Genomic DNA, 13,920 nt, shown 5'->3' with positions numbered 1-13,920 from the left:
TTTTTATGAGTTTGAGTTCTCTTCTTTAGAAGACATGCAGTGGGTTCGCGAGATGGGTTCATGGCAGTTATCTCATGCTTTCTTGAGATTGTTTTCCTGGACATAAGACTTTGTTCCATCTACTATGAAAAGTACTAAAACCTAGGCCTGGGTTAGAATCTACAATTTGCCTTTGGAATATTGGAGACCAAGGGCAATATTTTCCATTGCTAGAGGCATTGATACTCCTTTGTGTTTGGATGATCATACCATATAAAAAAATAGGGGTTTGTTTGCTAAAGTGTTGGTGGATATGGATCTTTTGTCCCTCTTCTAAATCAGCTCTTGGTTTAGCGTTCAGGATTTGCATATATAGCCGACGTGGAATATGAATGACTCCATCCATTTTGCTCTCACTGTAAGATGATTGGGCATGAACTTCCTCAATGTCACGTGATTCATGCTCAGGGTCGTGTTACTAGATCTCAACATAAGTCTTCTCAAAAGAAAATTCATTATGAACAGGAACAGGGGAACAGTGCTTCCAGCTTAGATGCTACTATCATTTAAAATCACCAATTTTCATGCTTCTGTCCTCTTCCTCTCACAACCTATTTGAAGCCTTTTTCTACAGCTTCTAAAATTATTTCTTTATAAAAAGGACTCCTCAGCTTGATTAAAAACCTTCTCATTTGGAACTTGTTCTTCCTAGTTGTTTTCACCAGATTCCTCCATCCTTCTATGTGAAAAAGAGTGAATGCAAGATTTCGCTGTTGTATTCCATACTTATGCATTAGAAGTGGATCCCATCTCCGAGTGCCTATGACGCAAAAAAGTTCTGCAAATATTGTTGCATAGTTGTATTGGTGAACCTGTGATGGACATCTATGTCTATTTGTCGTAGTCACACTGATGTGAGTTGATTTTAGGAGAGTACATTCTATGGGTTACTCTTTTGTTTATGAGTTTTAAGATTACCAATTTTGGTGAGAGACCCAAATAGCTCTTGTTTAGCCTAATGTGCATTACAGTTTCAAAAACTGCATTAGCAAAAGATTCTTCTCCCACATCACGAATCATGTCCTTTAATCTATCATCCATTGAAAAATCAACTTCCTCTGAAGCTTCACGCGCACTTGGCAAGTCTAACAATTCACCATACCATGTCCATGTTGTATAAGTTTTCAAAAATCCATCACACAAAATATGTTCTCTAATTTTGGAAATACTTAATATCCTTACATTCAAACAATTAACACAAGGATACCTGATTAATTGGTATTGTTTTTGTTAGTATAAATCCCATTACTTTCAATCCCTAAGCAACACACACTCTCTCTCTCTCTTAGATAACTCTGTGTTTGTGAATAAGAAATGTGCAGTGTTGTTGGTGTGGTACTTAAATTAAGGGAGTGGGAGATTGGTAACGGATGAAGAATTTAAATATAACTAAATTGGTAGAAAGCATATGATCAGAACTGATTGTTCTCATAGAGTGTGCACACAAAAAAGGTTAATAGTATAAAAATTTATAACTTAAAAATCTGTTACGGTATCCTCAATATAGTCTCACATTGTTCAAAAGTCGAGGTGAATGACTATTTATATATTTTTTCCTCCTTCAATCCACCAAGATGTTTTTTAAGGACAAAACTCTAACAGAGCAACGAACTTCAAAGTGGACAATACTTTAAGTGCAGTGATTGACTCTAACAATACTATCTCTCGGACTTTAGGTCAAAAAAAATCTTTTTATTTCTTTGAAACCATTTTTTCTTTAATATAAGCAATAAATCATAACCTTCTTTTATTTTTTCTTTTTCAATTTTAAAATATTGATTTCACCACGTTTTATACAAATCTTTCAACGTAATAAGCAAAGTAAAAATACTGAGAATGAGAGACCAGGGGATAGGAAGAGAATAAATAAATATAATAAATATAAATATAAGAGGGTTGGGAGACCTAATTAAATAAAGATACTTTAGGGAATAAATAAAAAGAAAAGGGTAGAGGTACAAAATTGAAACTTATATCACAAATAATGAAAGCTGATGCGCGACATAAGGTGGTGAAGATATATAGAGAGGGTACATACCAATATTGAAAATGGGGTAGAGGAATTTGGTGTCTATGGCAAGATAGATAGGCATGTTTTAGAGAAAGGATTTTTTGAACTTGTTTCAAATATTTCTTCACATTTGGAGAACAACTTCATGAAAGAATGTACCATATAAGTATTGAATAAATAAGTCAATATGAAAGAGTTTCTTAGTACGAATAAAGACGATGTTAATTAAATTACTAAAAAGTTTGGGCATCCAAAGAAAATGTGCTATGAAGTCCACTAATGTAGGTGAAAAAAAATTATCTATTTTTTTGTGGACCTTGTTTTGTGATAGTCTTTTATGGGGTCTACATTTGTATCATATTAGGTGTTTATTTCCTATGTTCGTTTAGTCTTAGTTTGATGTTCCTTCTTTGGTATGGGTTTTGATCTAATCCTTCCATACTTGTTTGTATTTTTTTTCTTGTTTAATAATATGTTTTCATATAATGACAAATGATAGTTTGATCATGGGATGTCAATTTAACTGAGATGTCAAATTTCATAATAATGTCTACAAAATTTTATAAAAAAGAGTGATAAATTTCGTTATGAAAAGTCAATCAAACATAAGGGATTCTTGTGTCATCTTATGTAGGTGGAGAGAAAATAATATACCAATGCTGATTGTGAGTGTATACTCACCACGCTTGTAGCAAATTGTTAAACATACAGGAAGCAATGTAGGTATACTTAGAAAGGTTTTCATTATTTTTATTTTAAGAAATATAAAAAATATATAAAAAGAAGTGAGAATAAATATTTTATAAATATTTTTACATGACAAAAATAGTATTAGTATATGTATGATTAAATGCACTTTCTTATTTACGTGTTACAAATTTAAATGGTTCTTGTAATGGTTAATTAGGATACATGAGCTCTATCAATTAATATACAAGGCTATGATATTATGTTCCAATATTACTCATTTAAATTTGTAAGGTTAAATACGCATAATTTAAATTTATAATATTTATAACAATGTCATGTCAAATAAATTTCTAATGTTAAATATGCATAATTTAAATTTATACTATTTATAACAATGTCCTGGCAAATGTAAGGTAAGATTCAAAATTTGACCTTTAAGAGTATATGGTGATTTATCTAAATGTAATACTCCTATTTATATATAGCAAAAAAAATCAGTACAAAAAATATGCTTATTAGGATGGGTCAAAAAGGGACACTAGTTATAATAAATGAATGTAAAAGTGTAGTTATCATTAAAATTTGGAAGCTAATATGCTCGACATAAAAATAATGGTGATGTGTGGCACACAAGTGGTGTGTTTTTTGCGTGGGCCTAGCCTACATGCTTCCTACACAAAATTATATTTTATATTTTTTATTTAAAGAAGCGTGAGCTAGCCTACATATCGGCCACATAATTTTTAAACAAGCGTGGGCTTAGCCTACCTATTACCCACACAAAATTATATTTTATATAGTTTATTCAAAGAAGTGTGGGGTTAGTCAACGGTTTGGCCACACAATTTTTAAACAAGTGTGGGCTTAACCTTCATAATTTTATTACATATATAAATTTAATTTAAATATATATATATATTATGTTTGTGTGGGCCTAACCTACAAAGTTTTAAATTATTATTATTATTTATTATTTATAGTTTCAGTTGTGACCGTTCGACCCACGCAATTTTTTTTCACTTTATTTTAGTTTATGTTCGTACACCCCACCCTTTATTTATTTATTTTTAATAATGAAGGCTTAGCGGACACTATTTAGAGTTCATAGCATCACCTTCACTTTCTTTTGCAGCTAATTTTGATTTTTAGTGTAGTGAATGTTATGATTGCACACCTTTCACTGTGAAATCTAATTCTGAAATTTGATTTCAATTGAATTAAAAAAATTATGATTAGTTTTTACGTGATAACAAAAGGATAAAAACTTCATATAATTGTAAAAAACATAATTAGACATATTACACATAGAAGGTAATTAATGGAGTTGAAGAAAAAAAAGTATAATCAAGCTTATCTTTTGGATTATATCTTCATGTCATGAACAATACTAAGTGTAAAAGAATCTTTTTATTTCATTTTTGTTTGGGCAAATGAAAGACTTATGGTCTTTATTATATATAGTATTGCCAAATAATTTGTTAAGACACTAGACTGTGTTATATTCATTTAATGGACGTGAGCTTTGTGTAATTCATATATATATATATATTAATGGACGTGAGCTTTGTGTAATTTAGATATATATGTAATTTAGACTTACATGAATTAAACCTATGTGTTATTCAGATAATTATCCTACTATGTTTTTCCATGTAGTCTCCATTTTGTCAACAGAATTTGTTTGACCACGTTAGGAAATATCTAGGCAAGCATCATTTACTCAAATCTAGTTCATCTGACTATGAAGTTCTCCAAAGGTGTTAGAATAAACTTTGAGTTTGCTTTATCTTGTAAAAAGTTAGATTAAGCATGTCAAATAAAGACTTATGTTGTGTTTGTTTCCAGTCATTTACTATTGTCGAAGATGGATTTTCGTTGATGGTTTATGTTTGTATCTACTGGTTTGTGTGGATTTGAGAGTGAGAAAATGTAACAAAACTGTTTTATCCCATCCTTGCTTCTGGTGAAAATTTGGGAAGAAAGCCACATAATCTTGTGTCATTTTACTTTGTTACCGTCAACTATTTTGTTGAACCGCGTCAACTATTTTGATAAATCTTCTGCCATGAACTCTATGCACAATAGTGAAACATTTTTCATTTAGACAAAAAAGTTACGAGAATCGATTATGCATGACATTTTAGAAAAAAAACAGCATTGATTAATTGTAATATTATATTTTTATTAATTAAATAAATAATCAATTATATTAAATTAATTTTTATTTTTCTTTTACAATTTCTAATATTAGAATTCATTTTGTCATGAAAAATATTATTTTTATGAGAACTTTTTATCTTCAAACAATGATAAGTAACTCTAATTTTTTGGAAATAATTCGTCAACGATACAAGAAATAATTGACTAAAATTTTAATTAACTAAAATATACATAAAAAATACCTCATATTTCATTATTCAAGTATTTTTTTTAAATGGATAAATTTGTAAAGTTACATTCTGAACTTTTTAAAAAAATAAAAAAATCTCTCACAATCATCACATTACTCACAAACCTGAATAAATTTTCCCCACAAATTATTCTGCATACCTTACCTCTTATTTCATTATTCAAGTATTTTTTAAAAAAGGGTAAATTTGTAAACTTACATTGGAAACCTTTTAAAAAAATAAAAAGTTCTCTCACAACCATCACATCCAACTTTCCCCACAAATTCACTCTACATACCTTAAACAAAAAAATGAAAACAATTAAAATGTTCACAATATTTAGGAATTTGTACTCAAAACTTCAATTTTTCCCAACAACGACACCAAAAACTTGATAACTATTTTATGACAAGTGTACAATGTCAGAAGTAATAATTTATCCCTAAGAATGGATATCAAACCCACAAGGAACATTTGAATTATCAAGTATAAGATTTACTAAGAAGAAAAAAAAGTAAATAAAGTTTGTTGGGAGTTTGTTATAATGATTGCAAGAATTATAAAGAAAGCAAGTCAAAAAGTTTGTTGGTTCAATTGGGAAAATTGGGGTTCATCCTTCTTAATCTTTTGTATTTTGAAAAGTATAGTAATATTCTATCTTTGATTGATGTTGATCTCATATAAAATTCATTTATATCGATTCCTCGCATATTTATAAAAAATCAATAGTATTACGATTTGATGTTGATAACAATTAACATTTCAAATCTATTCCTAGCATATGTCAAACATTATTATTTGGGTCAGGAACTTAGAGATATTTTTCAGTCAAATCTAAGGATTTAAATCATCAATCAAGAACATAATATTATATTTAGATATCACCTTAATACACAGGGGTTTGAACTACTCATAATCCCAAGGATAGAATTAGCCACTCATGTTGGCCATTACAAGCATAGAAAGCAAAAGAACATGATCCATAATGTTTCTCCTTGACGGCTGCCAACTTTAGGTTTTTCTATCACCTATTCTCCATATTGATGTCTAGGGTTGTGCGTCACGCCTCATATTTAACCTAGTTGGGCTTGGGCTAAGTGACTTCTCGCCTAGGCAAGATTGAGCTAGCTTGGGTGAGATCTTGTGGAAGCTTCTAGCTTAGGCGAGTTTGGATGAGTATTTGGAGCATTCCAACTTTCCATTCTTATCTTGTATATTCTTTTTTTGTGCTTTTATCTCCATTTTTCGCTAGAATCATGAAATTAACACAAATTTAGGAATAAATCATTCTTATTCATATTATAATCACAATATATGTTAAAATGTTTAAATTCATAAATATATGTTATATTAGTTTTTTTATCAATTTTAATATTACATATCTGAAATATGTAATATGACACAACATATCTGAAAATTATAATCATTGCAGTATAGTGACTTGGTCCACCTAACCTTAGGAAAAAGGGATAAGATAGTCAAACTCACATTCGTCTCCCTTATTGTAGTTCTTATGCTTGTGTGTGGAGAGAGAGAAAAAGAGAGATATTTTAGAGATGTGACTAGTAACGTTTTACAATATTAATTATATAATACATTAAATTAATGCACACATTAATATTTTACACAAATAATTAAATAAATAAATTAGGGTTATTTATGTTACATTAATATTTATTAATATATTCAATGATATCACATAAATACTATAATGCTTACATTAATTTATTACATTAATGACATTATTTAATAATTAAATGTATACATTAACTAATTTTCTTATTTTAAATATCACTACAATAAAATCATTAAATAAAAACAATTTTAGAGACAAAAATAATTAGTTGCTATATTGACAAAATTAGAGACCATTTTAGAGACTAAAATAATTTTTGGTTTCTAAGTTAGTTTCTATTATTGTTAAATAGTTTCTAAATTGGTATCTAATTCGCTACCATGGTTTTAACTACCAATTATTTAGATTCTAAATTTGGTAGAAAAACTTTGGTAGCTAATTAGATATCAATTTAGAAACTATTTAACAAAATAATATAAACTAATTTAGAAACCAAAATTTTTTAGTCTCTAAAATAATTTCTAGTTTAGTCAATATAGTAACTAATTATTTCTGTAAAATTAGTTTCTATTTAAATAATTCTAGTGTATATTTAAATAATCATTTTAAAAAATTAAGATTAATCCTCTTTCATTGAACTACTCATCTTTTTTTCCCTATAAAAGGCGAAGATACATAGAGTTTTCTCATCAAAGTTATCAAATTTTAACCAGTAACAAAAATAATATTTATAGGTATCTTTGAATTTTTAGAGTTAGAGAAATACCCAGCAACATGGACAAAGATGAAGACGACGAAGACGCACATAATTTTTTTTAAAAGAATGATAAAATTTATTTCAAAATCAAATCAAGGAAGTATACCAAAGGTAATGTATATAGAAGGATTCGATTAATTAGTTCCAAACCTTTTCTCAGTGTTGTGTTTTGTCTTAATTATTCAACTTAAAAGACATTTCGTGGATAGAACATTGCGTTTTTTTAGTAATACATATATTGAGTACTATTAAAAACAAGACATTTTTTTTAAAAAAAAAACATGTAAATGAGGATTATACATAAAACCTGCACACTTAATATTTTGTTGAAAATTGGGTTTGTGTCTAGGATGAGCCAAGAACGAGATGAGGATGTTGAATGGTAAAGGTGTTCAAATGAAAGTGTTGATGTATTAATACTATGCTTCAACATTAACAACCTAAGAGACAACATTCTCAGCACTGTTCATTGGTTTGGAGCTGCTTTGTGGAATGGTTCTCAGCACACTGTTTTGTCATCTTCTTCTTCTGGTCATAATGTACTATTTTTAATTGTTTTCATTTTGTTTTGGTTGGATTTAAATTAAATGTTTGATTGGAAGGTATGGTTTAGTTAGCCAAAAAATCTGAGTTTTCAATGGGAAAGAAGGAGTTGGGGTATTGTATGCAGTTGTGGATGAGACATAGGAGGAATTGGATAGAAATTTCAGTGTTGATGACGACATTGGATAATGAGTTTTTGTTATTTATATATTTATAGTTGTTTTATTGATTAACTAAGTGAGAAAATTATTTTGTTATTTACAAGTTTTATAATAAACTTAACCTGAGTTTTATAAATAAATAAATACATTTTCTGTAAAGTAATAAAAAAAATTCTTAAATGTAAGCTTAAATTAATATATAAATAAATAACACTAATATCATATTTAATATATAAACAACACTAATATTATATTTATTATTAGTTAAGGTTGACTTAACTCATATTATAAAATATTCATATTTAAATTATATAACATCCGCGTTATCGTGAGAATAATTTTGTCAAAATATCAATAAAATATTCTCTAAAAGGAAATATTCCTTGGAAATATTATTTTTATTTTTATAAAATATAGTACATTTTTTATTAACAAATAAAAATATAATAAATTGAAACATTTTAGTTTTTGGACTTTTATATAAAATGGTGAGGCATATCTACTTCATTGAAGATTACATAAAGATCCTATACCACCAAGCATGAAATAAAATTTTAGAAAGATCCTATACCACTCATTGCAACTAATAAACTTTGTCATAATATATATACATACATACATTTAACCTACCACAAAGTAGAAATTAGCTTGGAGAAGAAGTCTGTTTGAGTGGTAAAAGGTTATGAAGAGTCAACTTCTTCAGAAGCTTCAAGGGTTGAGGATCGAGTTGGAAAAGGAAGATAGTTGGGTTTGGAAGGAGAGTGAGTTTTCAACTTACTCGGTCAATTCTGCTTACGTTTTCTTAAGGGGTGAATTAGAGGGGAAAACACGTTCATGTACGTAAAGTTTTGGAGGATTAAGGTGGAACCTTCAACCCTTGTCACTGCTTGGAGGGTGTTGAAAAACAACATTGCCGCCATGGCCAATTTGGAAAGGAGAGGGGTGGAAGAGGAGTCTTGTCGTCATTTGTTTTTCAAGTACAGGACAACTTGGCTTGTTTGAAGTCAATGCTATGCTTGGTTAGAATTAACGTCTGTGGACCATTCTTTTTCTTATGATCATCTTTTACAATTTAGGATGTATAATGCATTTGGATCTGTTAATGATCTTTGAGGGACAATTTGGATTGTGGTAGTAAGTGAGATTTGGAGGCACAGGAATAAGCTAATTTTTAAAGGGTGAGTGGTGGATGTTTCAGAAATGTTTGTTATCATTCAATTAAATGTTTGGTCTTATGTCTCTTCGAAAGTCTGCACACAAGGTGTATTCTTTCCTTAAATCTTTTTTCTTTAAGGTGTGTTAATATGCTTCTAGGATAGAGTTTCTTGAAGGAGGACTTCAAGCTTTCTTCTTGGAAATTCTATTGCACAAAAAAGTTGCCACCTTTTTCATGTAGCCAGTTCTAATTTGTGGTAAAGTCAAGATTTATATCAAGTAACATGCCCGGGTGTTGTTAGCGGGGGTGTCAAGGCATTTTATACAAAAAAAAGTTGCCTCCTTTTTCATGTAGCGAGATCTAATTTGTGGTAAAGTCAAGATTTTTAAGAAGAAACGTGTGCGATTGCTGGTGGTGGGGTGTCAAGGCATTTCACACTACAAAGGTGGCTACCTATTTCATGTAGCTGATCTAATTTGTGGTAAAGCAAAGATTTTTTATAGAGAAACGTGTGCGAGTGTTGCTGGCGGTGGTGCAATACATTTATTTTCGTTTTTACCATTAAAAAATACATTTTTGATTCAACCAAAACTAACTATCTAATAATCATTAGTTTTAACTATCTATCAACGTAATATTCTGACTAGTATAATATCTGAACTGTTGTGCAACATAACTTTCTTCGTTATTTTGTAGCTGCAACCAAAGATAATAAAAAAGAGAACCTCAATTCCAACTTTAGACGTTTCTATTGTACATTTGATTATGCGATAGTAATGTGCTCACTTGGTATCCTCAGTTTGTACCTGTACATTTGATAAAACTTCTTGTTTGGATTGCCTTTATGTCACATCAGACACATGATATTATTTAATATATTATACGCTTTCGTATAATTATTGTGAAATTTTGATCATATATTACTATTAATTGTTTTTAGTATTACTTATAAATCACTCTATCATGTACATGGTGATAATTACATATTTTTTCGGAAATATTTTAATTAAATAATTTAGTACTCTCATTTTATTGATACCTGGGTTTGCAATACTATACTATTTGGCTTCACATTTTTAGTTTGTATTTGTACAACATTAGGAAAGTTCAACTAAACATATTTTTTTTAGTCAATTAGAATACCTCTAATATTCTTATTTATTGATTACATGTTAGTTTTTCAAGTTGGCGTATTAGAACTTCTTATTAGATGAATATTCATGTATAACAATTTTTATTGATAAAAAATAAATATATATAATAAATAAATTATTTGAGGTATAGATTTTTTGAAGTTAAAGTTAATACAAAAGAAAACTAAATTAATTTTGGAGATAAGATTTTTGCTTTGTTCTCTCTCCTCCTAAGGGTTTTGGTGCAGCTAGGGTTTGTGTGGATGACTGTTCATTCTCCAACTTGGTGATGGACGGTGGTGGCCCAGGGGTCGTGGGTGCTAGTAAGTGGCGACATGGCAGTCTGTTGAGACGCTGGTGGTGGCGCGACAACTCTCTAAGTCTGCATACAAGGTGTATTCTTTCCTAAAATCTTTTTCTTTGTAAAGGTGGTGTCAAGGCATTGCAACTACAAAAGTTTCCACCTTTTTCATGTAGCCAGATCTAATTTGGGGTAAAGTCAATATTTTTATAGAGAAACCTGTGCGAGTGTTGCTGGCGGTGGTGCAGTAGGTTCAAAAGTGTCTTTTCAGGGAGTTTTGTGGAACTTAAAGAATGGGGGAGGTCTCTGCCGGTTTCTTGATACCTTGGGGTTGTTTGAAAGAGAATGAAGTGATTCCAATTAAGAAGGCGGTTGCTACGCAATGACATAGGAAACCCTATGCTCAGGCCTTGGGCAATACTTATTGCATCCCTTTGTCCCAACTACCTACACCTTGTATTAAGGGGGACATGGTTGCTATTCGGGTTGAAGAGAATATTACATGGCTGGTCTTGAGAATTGCAAGACCCATCTACATGGTCGAATTATTCTCTGTAAGGGGAATAAACCTCTCACACACCTTGCATTAACTAAAAAGTTGCATCTTGTGTGGAACGCTATTGGACCGTGGAAAGCAGTCCCTCTTGGGAAGAGTTTTTATGAGTTTGAGTTCTCTTCTTTAGAAGATATGCAATGGGTTGTCAAGATGGGTTCATGCTGTTGAACCAAGTTGTGTTCAAGCTTTGAAGAATCCAAACCCTTTGAAGGATGATGAAGGCTAGGCTGTGCTTGTTGTTGCTGTGTTATCTTTTAGATAGGATCTGGGGTAGACTTAATATGTAATCCACTCTTGATTGAATCCAAGCATAGGCATTCTCAATCTTTTTAAAAGAAAAGTGTTTTTCAAGCTAAGTGAAAAACAACCTGTTGTTTTGTCGAAACAACCGATTGTTTTATACTTAGGTGTTTTTAGAAAAGGTTGAAAACTGCTTTTATGGTTGACTTGCTGTCAAAACCAAAAACAACCGATTGATTCGAGGAAACAGCCGATTGTTTGTTTTAGTACCATAACAGAAAAATGGTTTGTGCTTTGACTGAGCATTAAATGTTTTTCCAACTGTTTACGCTCTAGTTTTTAATACTTTGACAAATATTTAAATGCAATGAATAAAGTTTGTTAATATTTGATAACAAACAACTTTGTTTTACAAATAGAAAAACAGATTTGGGTTTTTCACAACTTACTGATTTTACAAAAGAGAAAAAGATGAGATTGCTTAGAGATTGGGATTTGGTCAAAGAGTGTGAGCTAGGATTTTCTACTTGTATTGATTTCAGATTCATTCTGTAACAAGTGTAATCCTTGTATCTATTGAAAGAAACCTTGTGTGTTTGCTGAGAAGTGTTGTGTGTTCTTGAGGGGATGAAGATCAGCATTCTTAGTGTCGGTGTGTTGACCAAGAGAAGTGTGTGTCTTGAGGGGATCAAGGTCACTTCTTTGGTTGTGTTGTAGGTGATCTAGGTTTGGTTGCTTAGTGGAATTCCTCAGTGTTTTCTGAGAAGACTGGATGTAGCTTTAGGTTTAGAGTGAACCAGTATAAATCTCTGTGTGCATTTTCTCTATCCCTTAACTCTTTAAATTTAGTTTTATTTTTGTAAACTGGTATAAACAACCGATTGTTTCTGCGAAACAACCAATTGTTTTTCTGGTGCTGTGCTTTTTGCTTTGTGTTTTGAAAAACTAATTTCTTAATCAAGATATTCTCGAAGTAAATTCATTCAAGGCTTAAAAGTTTTCGAAATCCCTCTTTAAACCATTCACACCCTCTAGTTTAAAGCCATACATTCTAACAATTGGCATCAAGAGCTTGGTTCTTGAAATTTATTCAAGTTGATCCAAAAATATTTTTTCTGTGGCTGGAAAACAATCTTTTGAAGAAGGTGTTTCAATCTACAAACCACCTTTATTCTGTGGATTGAATTACAAGTATTGGGAGGCCAGAATGAAAATCTTTGTAGAATCTATTGATAAAGGAATTTGGGATTCAATTGAGAATGGTCCTTTCATTCCAAAGTTTAAAAAGAATGGTTCTTTAATTGCAAAACCTTGGTCTCAATGGACCAATGATGAATGTAAAATGGCCAAGCTTGAGTGTACTGCTCAAAACATAATAGCTTCTGCACTAGATACTAATGAGTTTTTCAGGGTATCAAAATGCAAAACTGCTAAAGAGATGTGGAACACACTCAAGGCTGCTCATGGAAACAATGAACCAAAGGAGGCAAGGTCAAAGAGTCAAGCAAGAAGGAAAAGAAGGCAAAACAAGAAAAACCTCAACCTCTGCTTCATGGCCAGAAAGGAAGATGACTCTAGTAGTGTAAGTTCATCTAACTCCTCAAACTCAGAAAATTATAGTCAATTGCTTCAAGGCTTTCAAGAAACGCATGAAGAAGCCAACCGATTGGCCCTCTTGAACAATCGGTTAAAGGGAATGAATAGTTGGCTTGAAAACAGAGTAAAATCACTGGAAGGGGAATTAGAAAATTCAAAAACAGATTTTGAAAACCTTGAAATTGTTTACAAAAACTCCTCTTGCAAGTGTGATACTCTTGTTTGTGAAAATTGCGAAAATCTTGAAAAAAATGTCCACTATCTTGTTAAAACTGTGGATAAGCTTTCTAAAGGTCAATCCAACTTTGAGAATGTCTTGGCATCTCAAAACTGTGTTTTTGGAAAAGCTGGATTGGGTTTTAACCCACAAAACAAACAAGATAGATTTTCAAAATCATTTTCGAAAATGCTAGAAAAACAACCAATTGGACCATTGAAACAACCGATTGTTACATGCTTCTACTGCATGAAAAAAGGCCATTCTGTGAGGTTCTGTAAAATCAGAAAATATGTTGTTCCTAAGAGCTTTATGAAGTGGATTCCTAAGTGCAGTAAAGCTTCAATTGATTAATGCAAACCAAATGGACCCACATTCATAAGGGGACCAAATCTTTGTACTTGGAAATATTCTTTGTAGGAAAACTTGGAGGAGAGCAAGCAACAATGGTACTTGAACAGTGGATGCTCCAAACACATGACTGGGGACAAATCAAATTTCCTGAGCATCTTCTTTAAGCAAGAAGGGCATGTCACCTATGGGGACAACAACAA

The sequence above is a fragment of the Phaseolus vulgaris genome, chromosome 4 (assembly GCF_051622355.1).
Source record: "Phaseolus vulgaris cultivar YP4 chromosome 4, ASM5162235v1, whole genome shotgun sequence".
In the NCBI taxonomy this organism is placed as follows: domain Eukaryota; kingdom Viridiplantae; phylum Streptophyta; class Magnoliopsida; order Fabales; family Fabaceae; genus Phaseolus; species Phaseolus vulgaris.
This window is presented reverse-complemented; position numbering follows the sequence as displayed.